Raw genomic sequence first — 18,902 nt, 5'->3', positions numbered from 1 at the left:
TCTTCTAGCGCTAGGGCCTGGGAAGCTGCAAACACCAATCAGGATTGTAGAGGGAAGCAGAGGCCACAGTCTTCCAGTGCTGGTTTTAGTCTCCAGGAACAGTCAGGCCCAAATCTAAAACACTGACATGCAGAACCAGTTCAAAGAATCACAGATGCATAGTACAACAAAGAATCCCTGATCGAAAACACATGAGTCTGTGGGCAGAGATATAGTAGAAAAGGTTAGAGTCTCCCCGTGGACATGGCCAGTGTGGATTCTATCCCAAGCTCTGCATATGGTTCCCTGTGCACGACCAGTTGTGATCTCTGAGTGCAGAGTCAGGAGTGAATCCCGAGCACTGCTAATTGTGCAGTGCTCCCACCCCTAAACTAAATAAAATAAAATAAAATAAAATTCCCTCAGAGACATGCCTAACTAAGCACAGTCAAAATATGACCCCTGGCTCTCTCCCGTGTCTTATCTTATTCTATTCTCCTATTTTCTCATCACTCACATGTCACATTGGCCTTCTGTTAACAAACATTCCAAACTAGTTCTCATTTAGAATAGTTTTTGCTTGCTTTTTTATCCCTCCCCCACAACTGAACTTTTTGTTTGTTTGTTTGCCTGCTGGTTAGGGGCTACACCTGGCAGTTCTCAGGGCTTGTTCTTGTCTCTGAGCTCAGGGATCGCTCTTGGTGCGACTTGGAGTATGATGTGGGTTCTGGGCGTTGAATCTAGGTCAGACGCATGCAAGGCAAGCGCCTTCCATGCTGTGCTATCACTCCAGTCCTAATCTCAATTTTCTAATCTTAAGGACTCACTTAACATTAAATTATCCTATTGTATGTCAAAAATTCATTTACTGTGTGTGTGGGAGCGGGGTAAATTGATTCTTTAGGGAGACTTTTACTGTCAGTGGATGAACCTCCAATATTGGGGGTATTTGCCAAAGCTGTAATTATCTGAGAGTGATATTTCCCATGAACCTATTACCCTCTATAAATCTTTTCCTTAGAAAAAGAAAGGCACCTAACTTACAACGAAGTGGTTAGTATGAAATCAACCAGCTCTTTAGGGATTTGCCCATCTCGACACGACAGAGAACAAATTCCTACTGTTTGTCAGGTTTCTGTGAATTTATAAAAACAACTTTCCCAGCCATTAAGGTACAAAACTCAGATGCAGTGGTAGAAAAAAACATCATAGCACAAAAAGGCATTCAATTCTCTTGGAAACACTAGGCTTATTAAAGGCATAAACACTAGGTACAGAAAGTTCAGTAATCTTTTCCTAAGGGCAATAATAGTTTTTACATTACAAAATCAAATGGTTGCTCTTTATTTGAGGGCTGAAAATAAAGTGCCAATTTGGAGAGGAAACAAAGTGTAACTAGGTCCAACACTTACGTCTGAATGGAGGGTCAGTCCTTCTCCATTTCTCAATGCTTTTCATCCAACGAGACTTTTAACATTGCCAACTTTCCTGGGCTATATAACTTTATCATTGGTTGAAATTCCAGTAGAATCACAGAAACTCATCGACTCTCTCTTAATTTTTGACTACTCTAACTTCACTCTGCATCTCCTAGTGGGGAATCCAGCATCTGTAGCAAATTGAGATGCACGGTGAGCCTCTACCAAAATAGCGCCATTGCCCCTCTATGTTCTCATGACTATTGCAACATTGAGAAGCAATAACATTAGACCTGACATCTGCTTCCTCAAAAAAAAAAGAAATGGGAAAGCAAGCTAAGACACTATTGTTTTACTTTGTATTTAGAAAACCCACAAGAAATTTTACAGAAGGCCGTAGGTTACTGCCATCACGTTACAGCTTAGTACATCAAGCACAGAAGTGAAGTGCTTTGTCAAAGTTATTACATTTAGTCAGTGGAGGAACAAGCATGTAACCTGATATGCAAAGGACATGTTCTTTCTGCTCCATGCCAGCTTCTTCCCAGAAAAGAAGTACAGACCTATTGTTGTTGCAGTTCACTTCTAGCAAGCAAAAATAACCTACCTACACAAACTGTTCTCAGCAATTCCTGTGACCTCTTTATATATTGAATAATGAGATGGATTATGCAGAGACTAGGATCCATATCTCATGGCTTGTGTTTCTTTTATCATATATGTATATACAAAACCAAGCTCCCCGAAGAGAGCGACACAGAGAGTCTCTTGCCCCCTCGCCTGGCTGTCATCACCGGGGCACCTTCGAGGGGGTGGGCTTCAGTTTCCCTCCCTGGCCCGATCAGAGCCCCTGCAGCCAAAGACCTCTGGAGCTCAGCTACAGCCATACTCAAGGCCCCTCTCCACAAGTTCGGATGAGCCTCATGTATGAAGGAATTGGCAGAGGAACCCAGGTGTGTGGGACCCGGGACTGAGATCTCCAAGCCTGCTTGGATGGGGACTGGGCCTCCTCTGCCCAGAATCCCCTTTTTCCAGTAGCCAGGCAGCCACACCAAGGGACTGCCCTTGGCACCGTGTAATCCCACCAATGGCCAACATCCAGAGACTATAAAACCAAGCTCCCGGAAGCGACATCTTATAGTCTAGTTCTTCCTCTGGGAGAACCTGGCAAGCTACCGAGAGTTTCCTGCCCGCATGGGAGAGCCTTGAAAACTCCCTGTGGCATATTCATATGCCAAAACCAGTAACATGGGTCTCATTCCCCTGACCCTGAAAGAGCCCCCAATGTGGCACAGTAGGGAAGGACGAGTAAAGAGAGGCTTCTAAAATCTCAGGGCTAGGAAGAACGAAGACGTTACTGACACCGCTTGAGAAAATCGATGATCAATGGGATGATGATGATGATATATATATATATATATATATGTTTAACTTATTGATTGAGTCTGCTGTACAATACTGTTAATCTGTTAATGATGGTTTTCTGTGCACATAATATCAAAACCCTACCCATTACCAGTGTACCCTATGCCCAACCCCATGGGCCCCAATGTTACTCGATTCATCCCCTCAATTGAGTTTTTTGTGTATCAATTCTCCTGTCCTGCTGTGTTTAGCCCTTTGTTGCAAACTTTCTCTGTATCTTTAAGTCTCACAGATGAGAGTGATCACTTTAGCTAACCCTTTCCTTCTGACTGACTTCACTAAGCACAATATATTCTAGTTCCATCCACATTTTTGCATATTGCATGATTTTATTCCTTCTTAGAGCTGCATTGTGTTCCATTGTGTATATATACCGTAACACTGTCCTCCCATTGTTCATGGATTTGCTCGAGAGGGCACCAGTAACATATCCATTGTGAGACTTATTGTTACTATGTTTGGCATATCGAATATGCCACGGGTAGCTTGCCAGGCTCTGCCTTGCGGGCAGGATACTCTTGGTAGCTTGCCGGGCTCTCCAAGAGGGACAGAGGAATCAAACCCGGGTCTTCCGTGTGCAAGGCAAACACCCTACCCGCTGTGTTGTCGCTCCAGTGGATATACTACAACTTTTTAATTCATTCATCTATAAGTGGGCATTTGGATTGTGACTACATCTTGGCTATTATACTAAGCTCTGCAATGAACAGAGGTGTGCATATATCCTTTCAAATTAATGTTTTTCACTTTGTGGGATAGATGCCAAGAAGCAGTATCACTGGATCATAGGGGAGCTCTATTCCTATGTTTTGGAAAGATACCCATTTTGCTGTTCATAGAGGCTGTACCAGGCTACATTTCCCACCAATAGTGCATGAGGTTCCTTTCTCACCATATTCCCACCCATACTGGCTGTTTCTAAACTTTTTAATATGTGCCACTCTCACTAATGTGAGTTGATAAGTTTGGGGCTTGGTGTTTTTTTGTTTGTTTGTTTTTGGGCCACACCTGTCAGTGCTTGGGGACCATATGGGATGCAGGGGACTAACCTGCGTTGGCTAAGTACAAGTCAAATGCCTTAACCTCTGTACCCTTTCTCAGGCTCTTGTGAGGCGACACCTTAATGTTTTAATTTCTGCTTACCTAATCATGAGTTACAACGAGCACTGGCATATGCCTTTTAGCCATTCATATGTCTTCTTTGGGAAAGTGTCTATTCATCTCCACACTCCATTTTTTTTTTACAAACTTATGAACTTTCATGTTTGCATTTGGTTTACATCCCTCCACCAGTGCCCATTCTCCCCCATCAATGTTTCCAATTTTGGAATTGGAAACCACCACCACCACCCCAACCCCCACCACCCTGACCTGCCTCTGCAGCAGGGCATTCCCTTTTGTTCTCTCTCCTGTTGGCTGTTGTAGTTTGCAATAGAGGTATTGAGTAGCCATCATGTTCGGTCTATAGTCTACTTTCGGCACGCAGCTTTCAACCCGAGTGGCATTTGTTTTTAATCTATGTTCTTTAATGAACATTGTTACAATGATACTGATCTAAAAATCTAAATCTAGAGTTCAGAATCTAAATTGGAACTTTAAATTTAGAGTTTTATAAAGGGAATAAAATAACCAATAAATATCACCAGAAAAAAAATAGAGGCTTTGATAAGAAGATATTAAGATATGGAAAAGATATTAAGGAAATGAGCTTTCCTTGCACACAGACAGCCCCGGTTCAGTCCCTGCCACCAGATATTGTCCCTTGTGGACTACCAGGAGTGATTTCTAAGCACCAAAGCTGAAACAAATAAATATTCTTCCTTATATTTATTACTAAAGTAAATTGTTTTAAAATTATTTACTATTTATTTGCATCACCAGCAAGTAGTTTGGTGATGACAGGGAACTTATTTGATGTTACTGACCTCTGATCTCCAGGCCTAAGTGGAATCTGGCCCACCACCACCGAGCTTAGCATGCACATTCCCCCATAACTCATGCGATTCCATGGTATTTGGATATACACAGAGTTAGGGAATTATCACTACCATCAATTTTAGAGCATTTTCATCACCCCCCAAAGAAATCCCATATCCATTTACAGCCACTCTCCACTTTCCCCTTCTTCCCCACCCATAAACTTTAAAAATAAGAACAATGGTATGTAGGAACTATGAAAAGTCATGTGAGGGAACAAAAAATAGAAACAAAGACTGGGGGGTGCGGAGAGAGTACAAAACACAAGTAAAGACACATGTGCATGGAGAGAAACAACCACACTGTCACTCCCGGTTCACAGTTCAGGAAACATTTGAATGAGAATAACACAGGCTAATTTCTCTGATAGTTTCTCACTTGTAATGGGGAGAAATGCAGAAATTTTAGTCAAAGAATACAGTATCGCAGCCTCTTTAAACACAACTTGCCAGGATATCATTAAAATGAGGCTAAATTACCCAACTGTGAGCCACAGTTTTGTTGGCTGAAGCTGTAAATAGCTCATAACATAAGAAGTTACTAAGGGAGCCAGAGAGATAGTACAGTGGGTAAGGCACCCCAGATGGTCTCCTGAGTCTGCCAGGAGTGATTCCTGAGCACAGAGCCAGGAGTAAGCCCTGAGCATCTCTGGGTGCGGCCGAAAAACAAAATCAAGAAAAAAGAGGCTATTATGGGACCTGGGAGCTCTCGCTCAAAGGCTTGAGCACCTGCTTCGCATGCTGAAGGCCCAAGATCCATCCCTGGCACTACAAAAATAAACAAATAGCAAGCGTCCTGGAGCTGACAACATTTATGAGTTAAGAAGTTTTTTTTCTACAGCTCAAAATTGCTCTTCATTCCTGATTTTTTTGGTGCGTGTTGTTAAAATGAATTATACAGTATTTTCCATCACAGGAGCAGGAATGTCTTAGACATTTCAAATGTTTTCATCTGAGAAGACTTCTTATTTTTACGCCACCTTCCCCCACATTTAGGCTCAGTCACATAAGAAAGGTTACTCTGGCAAAGGGTCATCGTTCCAGCGCCTGGCCCTCTACCCTCACATGTTTAGGAAAAAATGCTGAAGTGAAGCTTAGCCCGCCCAAGTTGAAAGCTATGACTCAAATTTTGCCAGCTGCAATCAAACTCTCCTTCATCTAAACCTTTGTGTCTTTCTGCCAGCAGAAGTCTAACTTTTAGAGATAAGACAATGAACAAGAGGTAACTTTTCCATGTGCCCAAGTTTCTCAAGTTCTGAGATAATTGCCATAGGTTTCAAAGAAAGAGAGAAGCATGTGTGGAGCTGGAAAAATCTGCATAACACTGTTGAAATGCTTGTAGGATATCAATTGTTAAGACGGGCTTTCTGCAAGACTGTGTTGCTAGGTGGGTGATAAATAAAAACAAACAAGCTTAACTACAGAGGAACCGAGTCTGAACACGATTTCTTGGACAGGGAAATCAATAAGATGCCAGTGAGTGAGGTAAGAAGAATGAGATTAAACATGCAAAGTTTACTTGCATTTTTTTAAACAAGTAATTGCACAAAGACAGGTGCAGTGAGAAGTGACTGGTGCAGAGAATGGACAACGAGGAAGATGAGAGGAAGTTTGCTTTAAAGGTGGGGTTAAAAGGAAAGGGCTGAAACAGTGACACAACCATCCATGCATTTATTCCTCCAAAGTTTGCTCTCTGGAATGGCTCTAGGCCTTGGGTATACAAACCAACTATTTGTAGGAAAACTGTACTTTGGAGGCCAAGCCAGATTTCTCACAGCTTCCTACAAAGTCCCAGGGCAACAGATTAATGAACGAACAAGAGCTTGCTTGGCTGTCTACATGCAAACTGATAGATTCACAGCAGTATTAGTGGTGCTGCCTTCAACAAGTTCCCATCAACAAGCTACCAGGGAGACACCAACTCCCTCACCAGTCTGGTATACAAGACTTCCTGCATCACACCCTAACAACATTTCCAAAGGCAACAAGTTTTGCTTGCTGAGGCCAACAAATTACTTCCGCTGTACAAGGGAGTGGGTGTACTAGCACCTCCCCCACCAACAAGACCTACCCTGGACTTAGCCAATGTGAGGTCTCCCTGCACCTTTCCCATCTTTCCAAATCAGATCTATCCTCAAGAAACATCTCAAGTTTCACCTCCTTCACCAGATTTCCCCACTGACAACAGCCTAAAGGAATCTCATTCTTCTTTTCACCCTTAGCGTATATCTGTGGTCTGAGTGATTCTACAACTGGGCACACCGTTCTACTAATATTGCTGTAATGCGTTTTATCTCAGAGATCTGATTAGAAACTCCTTAAAAACTGGGACGAATTGCTATGAAAAACATTTTTGTTTTATTCACCTGTTATCCAACAGTGTTTCATTCACCTTTTAAATGTTTGTAGATTTTTAAAAATTGTTTACAGTTGTAATCATGTTCCCTACAAATAGTATGACTTCATTTCTTTATTTTTCAATCTTTCATTGTGCTTGAATTGAATGTGGCCTCTGGTATCATGCTGAATAGAAATAGTAGCCTTTGTTCCTCATGGAAAGCATTATTTTAATTATTGGTGTTTACATTACAGAAGCTCTATTCCTGATGTATTAAATATTTTTGTTCCTGAATTTAATCAAATGCTTTTTTTCATCTCTCAAAATAATTACTGTAAACTAAGGCAAACAAACTGGCAAAAAATAAAATTAACTCCTAGACTTCATGTAAAAACTATGGTGGTTACCAGTGGGAATGAGAAGGGTAGGAGGAAGGGTAGAGAGGTCTTATCAGAGATCTTACTACAGGACTTTATAGAAAGTGCAGTGAATCTTATATACATATAGAAGTGTTAAGTTGTATCCCTGAAATACTATGGTATTATAAATCAATGGTGCATTAATAAAAAAGAAAAGTTATTGTGGAAAAAAACTGGAATGAGGACAAATTTCTTTACCTCTATTGAGCCCTGACATATAGTCTATGCTCACAAATGTTTGCCCATAGCTTTCTATGACTAGAAAAGGTACGAACCTGCACTAAGGAAGTGGCAGCTAAGGTCACAAGTGCTGTGCAGTGACTGATATGGTGGTTCGGCAAGTTCTTCATGGCTCCAGCGCAGGCAGCTCTCCCATCTTTCCAGGAAAAGTTGGGAGTCTTCCTTTCCAGCCTGAGAGAAAAAACACAAAAGCAGAGATCCAGCGCTAAGGTTGTCCCTTGAAAAAATAAGTATGGAGTAGCACACATCACTTTTTTTTTAATTTATTTTACTCTTTAATTAGTGAATCACCATGAGGGTACAGATACAGATTCACACGTTAGAACTTGTTTTTCCCTCATACAATGTTCGCAAACACATCCCTCCACCAGTGCCCATTCTCCATCACCAATAAACCCAGTATCCCTCCCCCCCAATCCCATCTCCCCCCCACCCCACCCTGCCTCTGTGGCAGGGTACTCTCTTTTGATCTCTCTCTCTCCAATTGGGTGTTGTGGTTTGCAATAGGGGTATTGAGTGGCCATTGGCACACATCACTTTTGAGCAGATGTATTTATTTGAAGACTGTTTGACAAAGTTGACGAAGAACTGTAGCCCTGAGCCATGCAGCCACATCCCAAGGACAAACCCTGGTCCATTAAGAAAGAAGGGAAGGATGCTTATTGAATCAGAAGCATCCTTGACATAGGTGTTCCAGGTTCCTTTCGCATCTGCTACAATCAGTGACGGTTTCATTACCGAGTGACAGAGCATATCCATCCCTGTGAAATATCAACTCCTCGGAATCCAGGCATGAATTTCCACTCCTTCTGCCCTACTCTAGCCTCAGACAGATCACGGACCATATTTCAGGTTGATATAAGCAAAGACAAATTTTCTTCTTTCCATCACATTAGCAGATGGGGGAAACCCTGACCCCAGCTGTTCCCTTGGGAGCTCAAGTGAAAGATGGCTTCTGTCCACTGGCTCATGTCCCATCTGTTGTCTCAGCAAAGGCTTAGACCAGCGAACACTCCCCTTCCTGCTGATTGTCAAGGAGAATGGTAAGTCCGAGGCCTTTCGTCTTACTGGTGTGTTGCCAGAGCTACACTGATGCACTCGGCTTCATCACAGAGGGGACCAGAGCAGCAGCTTCAGCCCCTGCCCAGATATAAAGCAATGTCTCCTTTTCCTTCGGTTCTCAAAACACTGATGAAGCAGATGTTGGGAGCCAAGCCTGGAGACACTGAGATTTTTTTTTTAAGTCACAATTCCTGCCCTGAAGGAATTGTTTAGGATCCCCTGAAGGAGACAGTGATGAACTACTAACTCTATTGCAAAACACAATTGGGCAAGTCTTACTCGAGGTAAGTGCCATGAGGCTGTGGTGTGGCCAAGACAGAAATCAATTTTTTTTTTGCAGTTCGGATATTTAGTATTTATCATAATAAAGTACAATAAAACTTGTTTTTAACAAAGATCAGTTCTTTTTAAAAGTCTGGCACGTATTTCATTCTACATGTAGCAATTTATTTTCATTCTACATGTAACTTTAAAACTTATTTTCTGGTTTTTTTTAAGTGTTTTAATTGATAAGACTTACAACTGCAAGTGTGGCATTCTACAGCAGTGGTCATAATAGAAATATAAAGTATCCTCACATGTACTTCCTAAGTGCTTTGAATAGCTACATGGCAAATATATACAAATAAGAGGATGCTATTTTAGTAATATATTTTATTAATGGGTTATAGCCAATTTATGATCATTTTAGCACACAATAAATATAAACATAATATTGTTAAGATCTTTAATATTTGTTTTCACTGAAAGCCTTCGAAATGCTTCCTATTTTTACAGCATCTATTAATCCCATCTTCACAATTCAGGTACTTCATAGTTACATGTGGCTCTAGTGGCTACCTTGTTAATCACAGCAACAAGGGAAGTTCTATTACCTTGAAATATCAGTCTTCTTACCCATTTTCCTACCTGTTTTCAACCTGTTGCTCAGGTTGAATTTAATTATCACTATAATTAATTTTATTGTTAGTTTTTGTTTTCTGGACTACATTTTTTAATTGATTTCTCCTATATCCATTCTCAGAAGCCTATTTAACATGTCAGTTGAGTGACCCTTCTCCAAGCTTTGGATACACATACATGCTGTATTGATTTGACAGTCATCAACTTTAACTGGTTGGTCAGGGACGATTTTGAAATCTGTTTAAAAAATAAATAAATAAAATGGTTAGCTTCAGGTAGGTGGGATGGTCATGGGGAGATGAGTAAAATTTGAACAAGTGTTTGAGACAGAGGAAGAAAGTGAGAGTTACCTAGAACATGAGCCAAGATGCAGTAGGCAGCACCGAATGCTCATTGGTGCAGGTGTGTGCCTCTTAAAGGAGGCGACGGAGGAGATTTGGGCCTGCAGCAGGTACGGCAGGAAGGGTTCTGAGTGCATACAACCAGGATCAGCAAGACTACCATGGTTGGGAATTTCTGAGCTGTGGGGCAACTTGCTTCGCTGACTCCACGTCGAAGGAAGATAATCCTGCTGACCTATGTGGGGAGGTGAGGTGGGAAAGAGAGGTTCAAAGAAGAGCAGAAGAGGGGCTGGAGCAATAGCACAGTGGGTAGGGCATTAGCCTTGCACGCAGCCAACCCGAGTTCAAATCCCAGCATCCCATATGGTCCCCTGAGCACCGCCAGGAGTGATTCCTGAGTGCAGAGCCAGGAGTAACCCCTGTGCATCGCCAGGTGTGACCCAAAAAGCAAAAAAAAAAAAAAAAAAGAGCAGAAGTGTCACAGCATCCACCGCCGTTTCCTGACAGCGAACTCTCCCAAGCACTGAGAGAAGTGTTTTGCTGCACGAGCCTCTTATTAGTCTCTCACTCTATTAGAGAAGGGTTATGACAGAAACCGAACAGTAAGCGAAAAGGCGGGGCAGCGCCCGGTCTATTCTAACTGTAGAGTCTGAGTGCTCGGCCAGGAGTATCATCATGCCACAGTTTTGTCACCAAGGTCATCCAGGCAGAGGACACGGAGGGCTTGGAGGAGGGCAAGTATGGGGTAAGCAGAACACTGACCAAATATGCCTGGGACAGAGCAAATGAAGTATGAGATCCAAAAGTAGGATTATAATAGACTTAACACCGTGGAACTTGGATGGCTAGAGAGGAAAATCGCAGGGACTCACACCTGGGAAAATTGGGGTCCAAGATTGAGGAGAAACTGCTGTGCAGCGGCAAGCAATAGCATTCATGTTTGTCTTCTTTTTTGCTAAGTTCAAGAAAGCTGTGTCCCATAGGGGGAACAAGCAAGGCCAGCAGCCCGGACAAGTTCTAATTTAGAATAAAACTCCCACTTGATTGACCGGCCTGCATAATCCTGATAGCCGTAAATCTTTTTGAACAAAACTTGGTTACCCCTCTGCATAGCAACATACCCATATATCTTAGGAAAGTGTAAAAAAAAAAAAAAAAAAAAACATTACGTTTTTCTTTTACTTTCAAGGAGTGGAATGTAAAATACCCACCAAATCTTCCTGGATGGCGCCAGGGTGAATGTATTCCTTGTTATTTCATTTAAGCTGTTAAATATCTATTAGCATAAAATGATGGGGTCTTCGCTGGTTGAGTTTCCACTTGCAGCTTTCTGAGCTCCCAAGCAATGAATGCACTTGATTGGAGCACTCCTTTTGTAAGACAGATCTACTTTGTGCCAGGGATGGTTGAGTCAGTGGCCTGTGGTCCCTCAGTGAAATAGCCTCCTCTGTGTTAAACTACAGGGAATCATAGAAGCAAAATGGTCAGCTCAGATCTTGGAGGGACCAAGCAGTGACCAAGCAAAGCCACATGCTGCGATTTGATTCCCTTTGGAAAACCTCAAGACACTAGCAAGCCCAAATGACTTGGAGAACTGAGTGGCTCTGACTCAGGGACGGCCTCTCCAGAAAGCAGCCCCGTCCTTCACAAAGTCAGGATGACTCTTCTCAAAGTTCTCTTCAATTTTGACACCGTGCATTTCTGGTTTTTCCAATGAGCCACCTGTCCCTCAGTAAGCAATGAGTGGAAGTGAAGGGAGGGGATTTAAGTGAAATCCCTCACACACACTTCTCTCTGTCTCTGTCTCTGTCTCTCTGTCTCTCTGTCTCTGTCTCCCTCCGCCCTCTCTCTCCCTCTCTCTCCCCCTCTCTCTCTTTGTCTTTCTCACACTCCCACCCCAACACCTTTATCCTTTCTTTCAGCCTCACTAACTTTTCTCACCACCTAGAATGAACAAATACAAGTAAGACATGAAGATCAGCAGCTTCATCAAAGCTCCTAGCTGTCAGGTTAAGGGGGAACATGTTTGCCAAATCAGAACACATAAACTTTTAGGATAGAAACTAGAATGTGAATTAAGCTCATATCACTCAAAAAGAGCTGAATGCATCTGAAACCAAAGCACGCTGTCAGCCACCTCCACTTGCTCGGGGCGCTGATGCCTCGATTAGAGATGCAAGAAGCTACCTGCTATTTTCGAATTATATGAAGTCACCTCAGGGTATCTACGAGCTTCTCACGCACAAGATACTGACTTTTTTCCCCTCCTTCTTCTTGGCTTAGAACATAGTTGTTGCTCCATCCAGCTAAGTACTATATCATAGATTGTTATTGCATAAGCTGTCATTAAGGTAGCTTGCCTTCTCACTGAAGACTCAGTCTGCAAACAATAATGGTTTGTTGCTAAAACCCCCTAAGACTAAAAGACACCTAGCTTTTTTTTTTTCAGGTAGTAAGTGTTCCCCTCAAAGATTAGGGAGCTGAAAGCTTAATTTCTAAAGAGGATTTTTTTTAATAATAGAGAACATTCTCTCCACCCCATTCTTTGACAAAATAAATTACCTTCTCTCCAGAAATAGTAACCAAATTTATAGGAACAAAGAGTAGCTCACATGATAGGTATCTAACGAATGAAGCTGCCAGTGTACATAGTATTACAGGCACTGTGCAGGACATGTTTCTACCTGAGGTACATAGATTCTGTTTTGATACTGGACTGCTTGAAAACATTTTTAGATGAAAATGGGATCATGAAAGCAAGGGACTGACAGCTCTGTGTTCAAAAGCCAAGGTTAATAAGGGCTTTTGTATACTTTCCCAAATAAATACATTAACACAGTTAACCTTTGACCGGCAGTGTCCTTAATCTTTCAGCCCCAAGCTTCTCCCGGGAAGGGTGTGACAATTCTGCCAACCCAAGTTTTGCCAAAAAGTGGGTTGAACCTTTATGATGGTTTAGACCGAAACCACCTTAATCACCTACCTTTCATCTTGCCAGATTTCCAGAATGTAACTATTCAAACTGTTCTTAGATTTCTTAGGCTTAATCTCTACCACGACCCCCCACTACTGTCCACACCCCACCAAACACTAAAATCACCAACCCTGAGATTGCATATTTAAAAAAGAAAAGAAGTGTGTTTTTTTTTTCTTTTTGAGTCACACCTAGCGGTGCACAGGGGTTACTCCTGGCTCTGCACTCAGAAATTACTCCTGGCAGTGCTCAAGGGACCATATGGGATGCTGGGAATTGAACCTGGGTAGGCCGCATGCAAGGCAAACACCCTACTCGCTGTGCTATTGCTCCAGCCCCAAGCAGTGGGTTTTATGCTTTGTTTTGTTTTGATTTTTTGTTCTTTTTTTGTTTTGGGTTTTTTTTTGTTTTTTTGGGGTTTTTTTTTTTTTTTTTTTTTCTGTTCACTGTGCTCAGAAGAATTCCCTTCAAACTCTGGTCTCAACATAAATATTCCTCCGGTCAGAGTGTTCAAATCCTTACAACTTAGATTGCGATCATTCCTTCATATCAGCACACATATGCCTCTAAGTCTACTAAGTTTCTGGAGACTTTCGTGAAACAACTTTCATCACACATGCAATTTATATTTCCAGGTACAAGTATTTCTCATGAAAATCTCTTTGACCTGAAATAACCCAATACACCTTAGAAACATGAGTCCACTGCTTACTCAACAGATCCACAGTAAACACCAATCAACCACATCACCATTTCCCCACTCCAAATCACCATGGCTTAACTCAACAGAGCTGGCACCCAGACAAAACATCCTAGGGCCTATCGTGGATAAATTAAACCATGGCTGTGCAATAGAATTAGTTTGGGGCTTGTGGCTTATGCAAGTAAAGTCGTGACTAAAATTCAAAAGTTCCACTCCTGGGACATAAAGGATGTTTGGATTTGACTGAAGCTTAATCTCTAAAGCTATGCAACTCTGGACCTGAAATCAGTATGGTTGCATTTCTTTCTGAACTAAATCCACTGCTTTAACCTACCGTCTTGAACTTCAAGTATCAGTTGACTAGTGAGAATTTGGGTGAGGGAGGAAATGTGCAGGATGTTCTACCGAGGCATGGTAGAGCCTTTCTGGACCTGCCCAGTGAACCTACACAGGAACTTGAGTGTTGCAGAAAGATTTATACCCCTCAACCTTCTGTTCACAACAAGATGGTGATTAGTTCCTGCCAGCATGCTTAAAAAGGTGAGAGTACTTTCCTTGTGCCAGAATGGAGGCAGGGAAACCACCAACGAGTCCATGAGTACTTCCTTTATTACTATTACCTCAAGTCCAGGGAACAATAGGTGAATGCACTTTGAAAGGCTCCCCTTGTCCCTGGAATCAAAGAACACATTTTGCCATTGACTAATTACTCATTTATTCATTCAACAAATATTTATTCACAGTATACTAAGTTCTTGGGTATATGCATCATTACCCTGGAAACACACTCTAACAGGAAACCCCAGCTAAATCAATGCTGGTTTCCTTCTTTCTTCTCTCTGGGTAAATACATTCTCATTGAAAACAAGGAACTGACATGCAATCCTTTAACTAAATTCAAGCTATAACATGAAGGATTATGGGAGCCTCCACTGTGCTGATTTATTTTCACATTACCTCATGTCCATGTGGTTAATGTTAACCGGAATTAAAATAAGGCAAACTCTCTCCTACAGGAGTAGATAAATTCATTAAGCTACATGTAGCTTCTATATGAAATTTCTTGATACAGAGTATCACTACATTTGAAAGAATTACAACAAATGTTTTCCTCTTCATTCTTTGGGTGTAGTTTGGCACATATAAGTTGGTTTTTTCTTCGTAACGTAACGTAAAGAGTGACATGATAGATTTGATCAGTAGCATTGTATTACAAAATCAACAAGTAATAATTACCCAGGTGACTCACGATGAGTGTAGAGCTGTTCTTAGCCTATCTAAAAAAAGGAAGAAAAGTTCATTAAAGTTCAGGTCTGGAGAATACAAATCTGAAAATCTAGGTTTCTGAAAATTGCCCTATTTCATGAAGGAAATGTTCCCTTAAAATTTGATTCTAACTGAGAATTTATGAATGGACAATTTAAATTCATTGTGTGAGAGATTAGTTATAAGACGGGGATCACACCATTTCTCTGTTTGTGTGAGCGACCCACAGGCATGGAATTACAAGTGCTTATTATTTCTGCAAATATACTATCACATAAAAATGAATATGGAATTCAAAGTGAACACTGCCAAAAAACAAGGAACAGCAGAAAAGTCATTGAGGAATAAGCTTTATGACAGTCTTCAGGGGTCTTATTCAATGGCAGCATCTAACCAAGAGGCACTTTCCTCTCATAAATGAAGTGAGTACAGGGTGCACCTACTGACGAGAGAAGAAAGGGTCATTAGGTAAACACACACTAGCAGAAGTCCTTTCTAAAATGAATAGAGTATCCTTAATCCTGTATTCTGGCCTCCAGATGATTTATGGCTCTTATTTTCTTTTCTCTTTTTCCTCGTAAGGCTTGCCAAAGTAGACTTTAACTCTGCCTTGAAGCATGCAAACACAGAGTTCTATCTTCCTTGATGAATCGGATTCTTGCCAAGTAAAGCTTTAATGACAAAATTATGTTCTAAAGAAAGGACAAGGTGATAGTCTAAAAGACAGAGGAAAAACACCACTAAGTGTTCCTTCGACTGTTAGAGTTTAGAAAATTGAAGTCTGTACTATGGTCTTGAGCCTCTGTATCCTGTGACTGACCCTCAGACTGCCCCGCCCCTCGCCCTATTATAATAGAAAAGTTGCACATGTATGAGAACTGAATTAATTCTCTTTGAGTATAGAGGATCTGCCTCATGATCCTTCTGGTTCTGCTTTATTCTAAATGACAAGGAACTATGTGTCTGCATTCTCTAATCCTTCCCCTCCCTCAATCATAAATGGTTTCACAACAGGCCCAATTCATGAAGTAGGCAAAATGGGTTTCTGGGACCTCGTCATATTCTTTTGTGGACTTTCCTCCATCCCCACTCACCTCCTAGCCTTCCAGAGCTCCATAACTATCCGACTTCCTCCAGAGAAATTCTGGAATTTCTCTCACCAGCCAAGATACATAATTGGAGTGGCAAAGGTATATATTAAATGATTTCTTGAACATTTCCAAAGTTGCAGACTTTCTTTTTTATTTTTCCAGTTTTCTCCAAGTGTCCTCTCTACACCAGGCTCATTGGGATCCCACATTGCATTCAGTGATTGTTTCTCTTGAGTTTTCTCCCATCTCTGATACAGTTTCTCAGTGCTCCTTGTACTTCATGGCCCCGACACTGAGGGATGCTCAATTGTTTTGTAGGATATCTCACAGATATCGTCTTCCTCCCCCCGCCCCGCCCTCGCAAACTTATCCTTCTGTTCTATTTAGGGAAACAATCTTATTCCCATTTCCAAATAATCAGAAAACTGCACCAACCCCTATACCTTCCTTTGGTTTTTAACAATATATATATATATATATATATATATATATATATATAAATTGCTTAGCATCCAAGTGAGGTGACAAGCATCCATCACTAATAGATATGTTGTCTCCCTGCCCCTCCAAGTGACTCTAACAGAGGTTGTAAGAAGTGATCAGGGCCAACATAAATTTTCAAAGAAGGGCCTTTTATGTTGTATTATGTTATGCTTTAAAATAAATATTAAGTAATAGGCTTTTAAAAATATATTGAGGGGCTGGAGCGATAGCACAGTGGGTCGGGCATTTGCCTCGCATACAGCCAACCCAGGTTTGACTCTCAGCATCCCATATGGTCCCGAGTACCGCCAGGAGTAATTCCTGAGTGCAGAGCCAGAAGTAACCCCTGAGCATTGCTGGGTGTAAACCAAAAGCAAATATATATATGTGTATACATATATATATGCACATACATATATACATATATATGCATATATATATTGAGTTCCCACAATCAATCATGATGGTTAGTCATAATGGTACATGGATCCTAAGAACTTTATCTTTACCTTCAGCCTATGGGTGGGGTCAAGTATAGGATTTTATTTTTTATTTATAGAATGATTATTTTAGATACTTCATTGAAAATTTATAGGAACAGGAACAGAAGCAAAAAGACTGATTAAGAGGTTATTACAAAAATACCAGTGAGAGTTGATGATATCCGGAAGTAAAGTGAGTTTCTTTTGGAAGAGACACTCCCAGCAGTGCTCAAGCGATCCATGGACCACTTCTAATGATGCTGTGTCAACCAGCAAGACGGATCCATGCTCAGCTTAAAAATGCATCCCTGCTCAGCCCTGTAGTGCTGGGGATCACTAGAGACACCACAAAAGTACTCGGGACCTCCAGAGTTACCTCTGTCAGTGTTCAAGGAGCTAGGTGTTGCTAAGGATCCAAGTGGAGTGACATGCATACAGCACTAATACATTAGCTATCTCCATGGCCCTCCAAGTGTCTCTAAGAGAGGTTGTAAGAAGTGATCAGGACCAAAACAAATTTCAAAAGAAGGGCCTGTTAATGATATTTTGTTTCAAGTTTTAAAATAAATATTAAGTAATGGACTTTTTTTACTCAAGCAGGCACCAGTAACATCTCCATTGTGAGACTTGTTGTTACTGCTTTTGGCATATCAAATATGCCACAGGTAGCTTTCCAGGCAGGATACTCTTGGTAACTTGCTAGGCTCTCTAAGAGGAACAGAGGAATCGAACCCAAGTTGGCTACATGCAAGGCAAACGCCCTACCCACTGTGCTATAGTAAATAAACAAAATAGATATCCACGTGGAGGTTTGAAGCAGGCAGTTGGAGGTGTTTAAAAAAAGGGGTTTAAGAAAGTGTAAGAAAGGTTTAAGAAAGTGTAAGAAATACTAGAAAAAAGAACTTAGAGATTCTCCCACAATGGATGATTTTTAGAGATGGAAGACTGAATTCGTTCACAAAAGGAAAAAGAAGACTATAAAAATGAACAGCAACCCAGCTCTGGGTTCCAACATGCGCCAGTTTGAGAGAGATGGAAAAATGTTACAAAAGCTGTTATGAAGGGCTTTGGAAGGGTAGGAGATGGGGTGGGGGGGTGTAGTTCAGTGGCTTTGACTTCAGCTTCCTCGCAGGAGAAAGCAGTTCGATTACCTTTGCCATTCATGTGCCAAGCACGATGCTGTCATCTCTGCTATCTGTGTTTCCCAGTGCTGGAACGGATTTCTGGCTGGACCACAGCTGGCATGTGTGATCACTCTATAATTGAAGGGGAGCATCGTCCCATGAGCTCTACAACTAAATGATGTGTGAGCACCACAGTAAGGAAGTATAACTCCTGGTGAACAGGAGTGTGTGTACCTCACAGACCTTTGGGAGAACCACACAAAGAACGTGTGCAAGCACCACAACAAAAGACAAATGACCTCTAGCAAGCACCCAAGCAAGTGGCTGAGCACAGCTGTCTGATGTGCAACCCTCATTGCGTACCACAGCGTAAAATGTGAGTGTGCCATCTCTGGTCATCACAACAGTAACCAAAGAAGGGGAACATTAAGATATTAAGGTATAGCAACCAGGAAAGTGTCAGAAAACCCTAGCAATGGATTCTTTCTCCTCCCTTGTCCCTCGTTAGTCTTCATCTTAGTCCATTTCTTTAAAATCTAATCTACTCTTTTGTAGTTAGTTTTCAAATAAAAATATAGATAACCTTTAGGGGCCTGTTAGATAGTACAGTGAGTAGGTATTTGCTTTGCATGCAGCCAACCTGGGTTTGATGCCCGGAACCCCATAAGCACCAGCTGT

This window comes from Sorex araneus, chromosome 1, assembly GCF_027595985.1.
Source record: "Sorex araneus isolate mSorAra2 chromosome 1, mSorAra2.pri, whole genome shotgun sequence".
Taxonomy (NCBI): domain Eukaryota; kingdom Metazoa; phylum Chordata; class Mammalia; order Eulipotyphla; family Soricidae; genus Sorex; species Sorex araneus.
The sequence above is the reverse complement of the archived record's forward strand: the minus strand, read 5'-3'. Positions refer to the sequence as shown.